Below are 8,608 nucleotides of genomic sequence, written 5' to 3'. Positions count from 1 at the left end.
TGTCCCCTCTCTCCCTATTCATTCATTAAGGCATCGGGGGAAGGGGGGAGAGGAGGAGGAGGGAGAGAGCAGGAGGGGGAGAGAAGGGGAAGGGGAGAGAGGGGGGGTAAAATATCACCTAATGGCAGATGAAGGAATGGGGGGGGGCTTCCTGTAGTTTACACATCTACCTTCGGGTGTAGAGGACTCCGGGGGTAGAGGACTCCGGGGGTAGAGGACTCCGGGGGTAGAGGACTCCGGGGGTAGAGGACTCCGGGGGTAGAGGACTCCGGGGGTAGAGGACTCCGGGGGTAGAGGACTCCGGGGGTAGAGGACTCCGGGTGTAGGTGAGTAGATCACACTATGATACACTCAGCAGATAATCCCATCACATGTGTCCCCTCTCTCCCTATTCATTCATTAAGGCATCGGGGGAAGGGGGGAGAGGAGGAGGAGGGAGAGAGCAGGAGGGGGAGAGAAGGGGAAGGGGAGAGAGGGGGGGTAAAATATCACCTAATGGCAGATGAAGGAATGGGGGGGGGCTTCCTGTAGTTTACACATCTACCTTCGGGTGTAGAGGACTCCGGGTGTAGAGGACTCCGGATGTAGAAGACTCCGGGTGTAGAGGACTCCGGGGGTAGGTGACTCCGGGTGTTGGTGACTCCGGGTGTTGGTGACTCCGGGCGTAGGTGACTTCGCGTGTAGCTGACTCCGGGTGTAGGTGACTCCGGGTGTAGGTGACTCCGGGGGTAGGTGACTCCGGGTGTAGGTGACTCCGGGTGTAGGTGACTCCGGGTGTAGGTGACTCTAGGTGTAGGTGACTCTAGGTGTAGTTGACTCTGGGTGTGGGTGACTCCGGGTGTGGGTGACTCCGGGTGTAGATGACTCTAGGTGTAGATGACTCCGGGTGTAGGGGACTCCGGGTGTTGGTGACTCCGGGTGTAGAGGACTCCGGGTGTAGAGGACTCCGGGTGTAGAGGACTCCGGGGGTAGGTGACTCCGGGTGTTGGTGACTCCGGGTGTTGGTGACTCCGGGTGTAGGTGACTTCGGGTGTAGCTGACTCCGGGTGTAGGTGACTCCGGGTGTAGGTGACTCCGGGTGTAGGTGACTCCGGGTGTAGGTGACTCCGGGTGTAGGTGACTCCGGGTGTAGGTGACTCCGGGTGTAGGTGACTCCGGGTGTAGGTGACTCCGGGTGTAGGTGACTCCGGGTGTAGGTGACTCCGGGTGTAGGTGACTCCGGGTGTAGGTGACTCCGGGTGTAGGTGACTCCGGGTGTAGGTGACTCCGGGTGTAGGTGACTCCGGGTGTAGGTGACTCCGGGTGTAGGTGACTCCGGGTGTAGGTGACTCCGGGTGTAGGTGACTCCGGGTGTAGGTGACTCCGGGTGTAGGTGACTCCGGGTGTAGGTGACTCCGGGTGTAGGTGACTCCGGGTGTAGGTGACTCCGGGTGTAGGTGACTCCGGGTGTAGGTGACTCCGGGTGTAGGTGACTCCGGGTGTAGGTGACTCCGGGTGTAGGTGACTCCGGGTGTAGGTGACTCCGGGTGTAGGTGACTCCGGGTGTAGGTGACTCCGGGTGTAGGTGACTCCGGGTGTAGGTGACTCCGGGTGTAGGTGACTCCGGGTGTAGGTGACTCCGGGTGTAGGTGACTCCGGGTGTAGGTGACTCCGGGTGTAGGTGACTCCGGGTGTAGGTGACTCCGGGTGTAGGTGACTCCGGGTGTAGGTGACTCCGGGTGTAGGTGACTCCGGGTGTAGGTGACTCCGGGTGTAGGTGACTCCGGGTGTAGGTGACTCCGGGTGTAGGTGACTCCGGGTGTAGGTGACTCCGGGTGTAGGTGACTCCGGGTGTAGGTGACTCCGGGTGTAGGTGACTCCGGGTGTAGGTGACTCCGGGTGTAGGTGACTCCGGGTGTAGGTGACTCCGGGTGTAGGTGACTCCGGGTGTAGGTGACTCCGGGTGTAGGTGACTCCGGGTGTAGGTGACTCCGGGTGTAGGTGACTCCGGGTGTAGGTGACTCCGGGTGTAGGTGACTCCGGGTGTAGGTGACTCCGGGTGTAGGTGACTCCGGGTGTAGGTGACTCCGGGTGTAGGTGACTCCGGGTGTAGGTGACTCCGGGTGTAGGTGACTCCGGGTGTAGGTGACTCCGGGTGTAGGTGACTCCGGGTGTAGGTGACTCCGGGTGTAGGTGACTCCGGGTGTAGGTGACTCCGGGTGTAGGTGACTCCGGGTGTAGGTGACTCCGGGTGTAGGTGACTCCGGGTGTAGGTGACTCCGGGTGTAGGTGACTCCGGGTGTAGGTGACTCCGGGTGTAGGTGACTCCGGGTGTAGGTGACTCCGGGTGTAGGTGACTCCGGGTGTAGGTGACTCCGGGTGTAGGTGACTCCGGGTGTAGGTGACTCCGGGTGTAGGTGACTCCGGGTGTAGGTGACTCCGGGTGTAGGTGACTCCGGGTGTTGGTGACTCCGGGTGTAGGTGACTCCGGATGTAGAGGACTCCGGGTGTAGGTGACTCCGGGTGTAGGGGACTCCGGGTGTAGAGGACTCCGGGTGTAGAGGACTCCGGGTGTAGATTACTCCGGGTGTAGGTGACTCCGGGGGTAGGTGACACCCGGAGTCACCTACACATGGAGCCACCTACACTCCGGATGTAGAGGACTCCAGGTGTAGGTGACTCCGGGTGTAGCTGACTCCGGGTGTAGGTGACTCCTGGCGTAGGTGACTCCGGGTGAAGGTGACTCCGGGTGTAGGTGACTCCGGGTGAAGGTGACTCCGGATGTAGCTGACTCTGGGTGTAGGTGACTCCTGGCGTAGGTGACTCCGGGTGTAGGTGACTCCGGGTGTAGGTGACTCTGGGTGTAGGTGACTCCGGGTGTAGGTGACTCTGGGTGTAGGTGACTCCGGGTGTAGGTGAGTAGATCACACTATGATACACTCAGCAGATAATCCCATCACATGTGTCCCCTCTCTCCCTATTCATTCATTAAGGCATCGGGGGAAGGGGGGAGAGGAGGAGGAGGGAGAGAGCAGGAGGGGGAGAGAAGGGGAAGGGGAGAGAGGGGGGGTAAAATATCACCTAATGGCAGATGAAGGAATGGGGGGGGGCTTCCTGTAGTTTACACATCTACCTTCGGGTGTAGAGGACTCCGGGTGTAGAGGACTCCGGATGTAGAAGACTCCGGGTGTAGAGGACTCCGGGGGTAGAGGACTCCGGGTGTAGGGGACTCCGGGTGTAGAGGACTCCGGGGGTAGGTGACTCCGGGTGTTGGTGACTCCGGGTGTTGGTGACTCCGGGCGTAGGTGACTTCGCGTGTAGCTGACTCCGGGTGTAGGTGACTCCGGGTGTAGGTGACTCCGGGTGTTGGTGACTCCGGGTGTAGGTGACTCCGGATGTACAGGACTCCGGGTGAAGGTGACTCTGGGTGTAGGTGACTCCGGATGTAGATGACTCCGGGTGTAGAGGACTCCGGATGTAGAGGACTCCGGGTGTAGATTACTCCGGGTGTAGGTGACTCCGGGGGTAGGTGACTCCGGGTGTAGGTGACCCCGGGTGTAGTTGACTCTGGGTGTAGTTGACTCCGGGGTCGGTGACTCCGGGTGTAGGTGACTCCGGGTGTAGGTGACTCCGGGTGTAGGTGACTCCGGGTGTAGGTGACTCCGGGTGTAGGTGACTCCGGGTGTAGGTGACTCCGGGTGTAGGTGACTCCGGGTGTAGGTGACTCCGGGTGTAGGTGACTCCGGGTGTAGGTGACTCCGGGTGTAGGTGACTCCGGGTGTAGGTGACTCTGGGTGTAGGTGACTCTGGGTGTGGGTGACTCCGGGTGTGGGTGACTCCGGGTGTAGATGACTCTAGGTGTAGATGACTCTAGGTGTAGATGACTCCGGGTGTAGATGACTCCGGGTGTTGGTGACTCCGGGTGTAGAGGACTCCGGGTGTAGAGGACTCCGGGTGTAGAGGACTCCGGGGGTAGGTGACTCCGGGGGTAGGTGACTCCGGGTGTAGGTGACTCCGGGTGTAGGTGGCTCCATGTGTAGGTGACTCCGGTTGTAGGTGACTCCGGGTGTAGGTGACTCTAGGTGTAGATGACTCTAGGTGTTGGTGACTCCGGGTGTAGAGGACTCCGGGTGTAGAGGACTCCGGGTGTAGAGGACTACGGGTGTAGAGGACTCCGGGTGTAGAGGACTCCGGGGGTAGGTGACTCCGGGTGTTGGTGACTCCTGGTGTAGGTGACTTCGGGTGTAGCTGACTCTGGGTGTAGGTGACTCCGGGTGTAGGTGACTCCGGGTGTAGGTGACTCTGGGTGTTGGTGACTCTGGGTGTAGGTGACTCCGGGTGTAGGTAATTCCGAGTGTAGGTGACTCCGGGTGTAGGTGACTCCGGATGTAGAGGACTCCGGGTGTAGAGGACTCCGGATGTAGAGGACTCCGGGTGTAGAGGACTCCGGGTGTAGGTGACTCCGGGTGTAGAGGACTCCGGGTGTAGAGGACTCCGGGTGTAGATTACTCCGGGTGTAGGTGACTCCGGGGGTAGGTGACACCCGGAGTCACCTACACATGGAGCCACCTACACTCCGGATGTAGAGGACTCCAGGTGTAGGTGACTCCGGGTGTAGCTGACTCCGGGTGTAGGTGACTCCTGGCGTAGGTGACTCCGGGTGAAGGTGACTCCTGGCGTAGGTGACTCCGGGTGAAGGTGACTCCGGATGTAGCTGACTCTGGGTGTAGGTGACTCCTGGCGTAGGTGACTCCGGGTGTAGGTGACTCCGGGTGTAGGTGACTCTGGGTGTAGGTGACTCCGGGTGTAGGTGATTAGATCACACTATGATACACTCAGCAGATAATCCCATCACATGTGTCCCCTCTCTCCCTATTCATTCATTAAGGCATCGGGGGAGGGGGAGAGAAGGGGAGGGGGAGAGAGGGGGGGTAAAATATCACCTAATGGCAGATGAAGGAATGGGGGGGGGGGCTTCCTGTAGTTTACACATCACCTCAGCCAGAACTTTGGTGTCATTTGTCCATGAAGCTGCCCTGCAGAACCCTCTCCCAGAGGAGAAGGACCCCAGGACTTGCCTGATAGTGTGAGCTACCAAAGACTCCCAGGAGCCCGGGCCACATGCTGCAGAAAGGGAAAGGCTCTTGAGATATGTATTTCTGGGGGTGTGCCTACACGGAGAGGAACCCCCCCTTTCCAGCAGCTGCCCCTCCCAGGTTGAGGACGAGGTGACTGATGGGGCAAATAAATACAGAAATCAGGGACCAGCAACAAACATAGTGTGACCCCCAAACAGTGAGGAAGTCCCCATTCCTGTCATTGCTCCAGACATGGGGGCCCCCAAATAGCAGAGCGTATCTAATGCAGACCTGTACTTGTCTGCCAGGAAAAGAAGTCACACAGGACGACTCTGCTGCAAATTCCAAGCAGCAGAGACGATGACATACAGAGCGGGGTGCTGCATACTGAGGGAAACGTTTGGGGGGCGTCAGGAATCTTCAGACCTAAAATGTGCAATTTAATAAGTTTCCCCCAACACAGGAGGAGAGCTGGCGGCCCCGGCAGGGAAAGGGTTAATACACGGAGCTCTGTGCTGGTCCCTGAAGGGTGTAAGCAGTGACCTCCGCTGGGCCAGTTGTCTCCTTCGATAGCTCAGCTGGTAGAGCGGAGGACTGTAGAGGAACGCCGTGCAGGGATCCTTAGGTCGCTGGTTCAATTCCGGCTCGAAGGAAGTTTTTAGCTTCTACACAAAGCACCTCCCCCGTCTTCTATTATCTCCGCCCATCATCATTATATCTCCGCCCATCGTCATTATGTCTCCGCCCATCGTCATTATAGCTCCGCGCATCAGCATTATATCTCCGCCCATTGTCATTATATCTCCGCCCATCGTCATGATATCTCCGCCCATCAGCATTATATATCCGCCCATTGTCATTATATCTCCGCCCATCATCATCATATCTCCGCCCATCATCATTATATCTCCGCCCATCATCATCCTCCGCCCATCAGCATTATATCTCCGCCCATCAGCATTATATCTCCGCCCATCATTATATCGCCGCCCATCATTATTATATCTCCGCCCATCATCATGATATCTCCGCCCATCATCATGATATCTCCGCCCATCGTCATTATATCTCCACCCATCGTCATTATATCTCCGCCCATCCTCGTTATATCTCCGCCCATCATCGTTATATATCCGCCCATCATCGTTATATCTCCGCCCATCATCATTATATCTCTGCATATCATTATTATATCTCCGCCCATCATCATTATATCTCCGCCCATCATCATCATATCTCCGCCCATCATCATTATATCTCCGCCCATCATCATCATATCTCCGCCCATCAGCATTATATCTCCGCCCATCAGCATTATATCTCCGCCATCAGCATTATATCTCCGCCCATCAGCATTATATCTCCGCCCATCAGCATTATATCTCCGCCCATCATTATATCGCCGCCCATCATTATTATATCTCCGCCCATCATCATGATATCTCCGCCCATCATCATGATATCTCCGCCCATCGTCATTATATCTCCACCCATCGTCATTATATCTCCGCCCATCCTCGTTATATCTCCGCCCATCATCGTTATATATCCGCCCATCATCGTTATATCTCCGCCCATCATCATTATATCTCTGCATATCATTATTATATCTCCGCCCATCATCATTATATCTCCACCGATCATCATTATATCTCCGCCCATCATCATTATATCTCCGCCCATCATCATTATATCTCCACCCATCAGCATTATATCTCCGCATATCATCATTATAGCTCGGCACATCATCATTATAGCTCCGCCCATCTTCCTTTATCCCCGCCCATCGTCATTATATCTCCGCCCATGGTCAAAGGCAGTAGATAGGAAAGAGGGAGTGGGTCTGGGTGGGGCCCGACATACCCTTCATGGGTCCTAGTTTCCTGAGAGAGTGGGGGAGGAAATGGCGCAGAGGTTCTGTAGCACCACCATGGCCCCCCGGTGGCCTTGCATTCCTTCAGTGAGGCTGTGGGGTCCTCCGGCAAGTAGATGTCCTGGACCTTGGCAAGCCATAACTGGACTGTGGGAGGCTGGGGGGTCCCACCCCTTCAGGGGTACACAGGCTCTGGCAGCATTGACCACACAGTGTGTTAATGAGTGTCTATACCTGGAGATCGGACGTTGGGTCAGATGTACCCGATGCCCCTCCCACATCCGGGATCCAGCTATTCATTGTATGGAGCACCCCCGGGGGCCCTATGCCGTCTCGTACCCCCGACTCTTGGCTTTGTAATTTGGAAGCACTAAGGAGGGCGCATGCGAGCGTTGTCAGACCCCCGGGGGAGAAATCAGGGCCCCCGAGGACAGGTGTCAGAGGCGAGGGGGGGCCCCGGATACCTTACGCGGGGCACTCTCAGGGTTGTAGACACCAGTGGGTGAGATTGGACCTCCAAGACAGTCGGCGACTTCTGCGCGCTTCGGCATGCGCCGACCCCGCCCTGTCATGTGACGCGGCCGACCACTTCCTGGCTGAGTTGCTGTTGTTCCCGGTTGCTTCCGCTTTGTTATAATCCCAGTAACAGGCGACCGCGGCGGAATATTTAGTAGCCGGGAAATGTCACGGACGGACTTATTGCGCAGGTGACAACCTATCAGGGCACCGCGCTTGTAGTCACCGAGCTCCTGAGAGCGAATCGTTCTCTCACCGATGTCTGTAGAAGCGTCTGCACGCCGAGGTGCCTCGTCCTATACACCGGGGGCCACGGAGGGGATTGGAGGACCTGGGGGGAGGGGCCAATACTTTAGTATATAGTGAATGTCCTATAGAGCTCCAACATCTGGACACTGAAGGACCTTCCGTCACGCTCCTCGTACAATACACCCCAAAGCCCTTCATAGGAGGCGGGGAAATGTCGGGTGGGATAGTTGTCAATGTGCCGCCATTACGCCCAGACTAGGGGCCCCAGGGGCAGGCATAGATCTAGGGCCACATCAAAGACATGCAGGAGCCATGACGTTACAAAGGCTTCAGGGCAGGAATGTGTCCCGGCGGGTTCTCATTATCACAGAGCGTGACGCTTGTTGGATTTCCTTCGATAGTACAGTTTGTAGAGCCGGTGACCGCGGCGGAGCACCGCGCAGGAGTCCTCGGGGTCGCGGGTTCCATTCTGTACCGAAGGAAATCCTTTTTTTTTAAATCTGAAGTAAAGATGAGACTCCCAAAATCACAACACGGAGAGGTCACGTCTGTACATGACCTCTGACCCCCTCCTCCTCTGCAGAGAGACCACTGCTTCCACACACAGAGCCAGACTCCTCCTCTGCAGAGAGACCACTGCTTCCACACACAATGTAAATAAAGTGACAGCGTTGAACCAGCGTGATACTTCTTGGCTGCGCTGCCTCACCGACGTCACATGACCAGAATTTATTATTTATAAAGAAAACATTCAAATTCGAAAAGAAGGAATTGTCCGTCCTCCCGAGATGTGCGGGAAATGTTCACAACTTCCACCATGAAAGGGACATCACGCTTCCAGATCTCCGGAGAGGACAGTGTGGGAGCTTCTCAACGTTCCTCAAAATCCTTCTGGAAGGACAATGCCCCCCAC

General features: G+C 56.8%; 1 non-coding gene across 1 annotated transcript; it reads left to right on the top strand.

The window, feature by feature from the left end:
- The first annotated feature begins 5,620 nt into the window (after positions 1-5,620).
- On the top strand, positions 5,621-5,710 carry TRNAY-GUA. Its single transcript is given in 2 exon segments — positions 5,621-5,657; positions 5,675-5,710. It is a non-coding gene; the product is annotated as a tRNA-Tyr (tRNA).
- Positions 5,711-8,608: the final 2,898 nt, after the last annotated feature.

Source organism: Nanorana parkeri, unplaced genomic scaffold, assembly GCF_000935625.1.
Source record: "Nanorana parkeri isolate BGI_ZX_2015 unplaced genomic scaffold, ASM93562v1 scaffold4387, whole genome shotgun sequence".
In the NCBI taxonomy this organism is placed as follows: Eukaryota; Metazoa; Chordata; class Amphibia; order Anura; family Dicroglossidae; genus Nanorana; species Nanorana parkeri.
The sequence above is the reverse complement of the archived record's forward strand: the minus strand, read 5'-3'. Positions and strand labels throughout refer to the sequence as shown.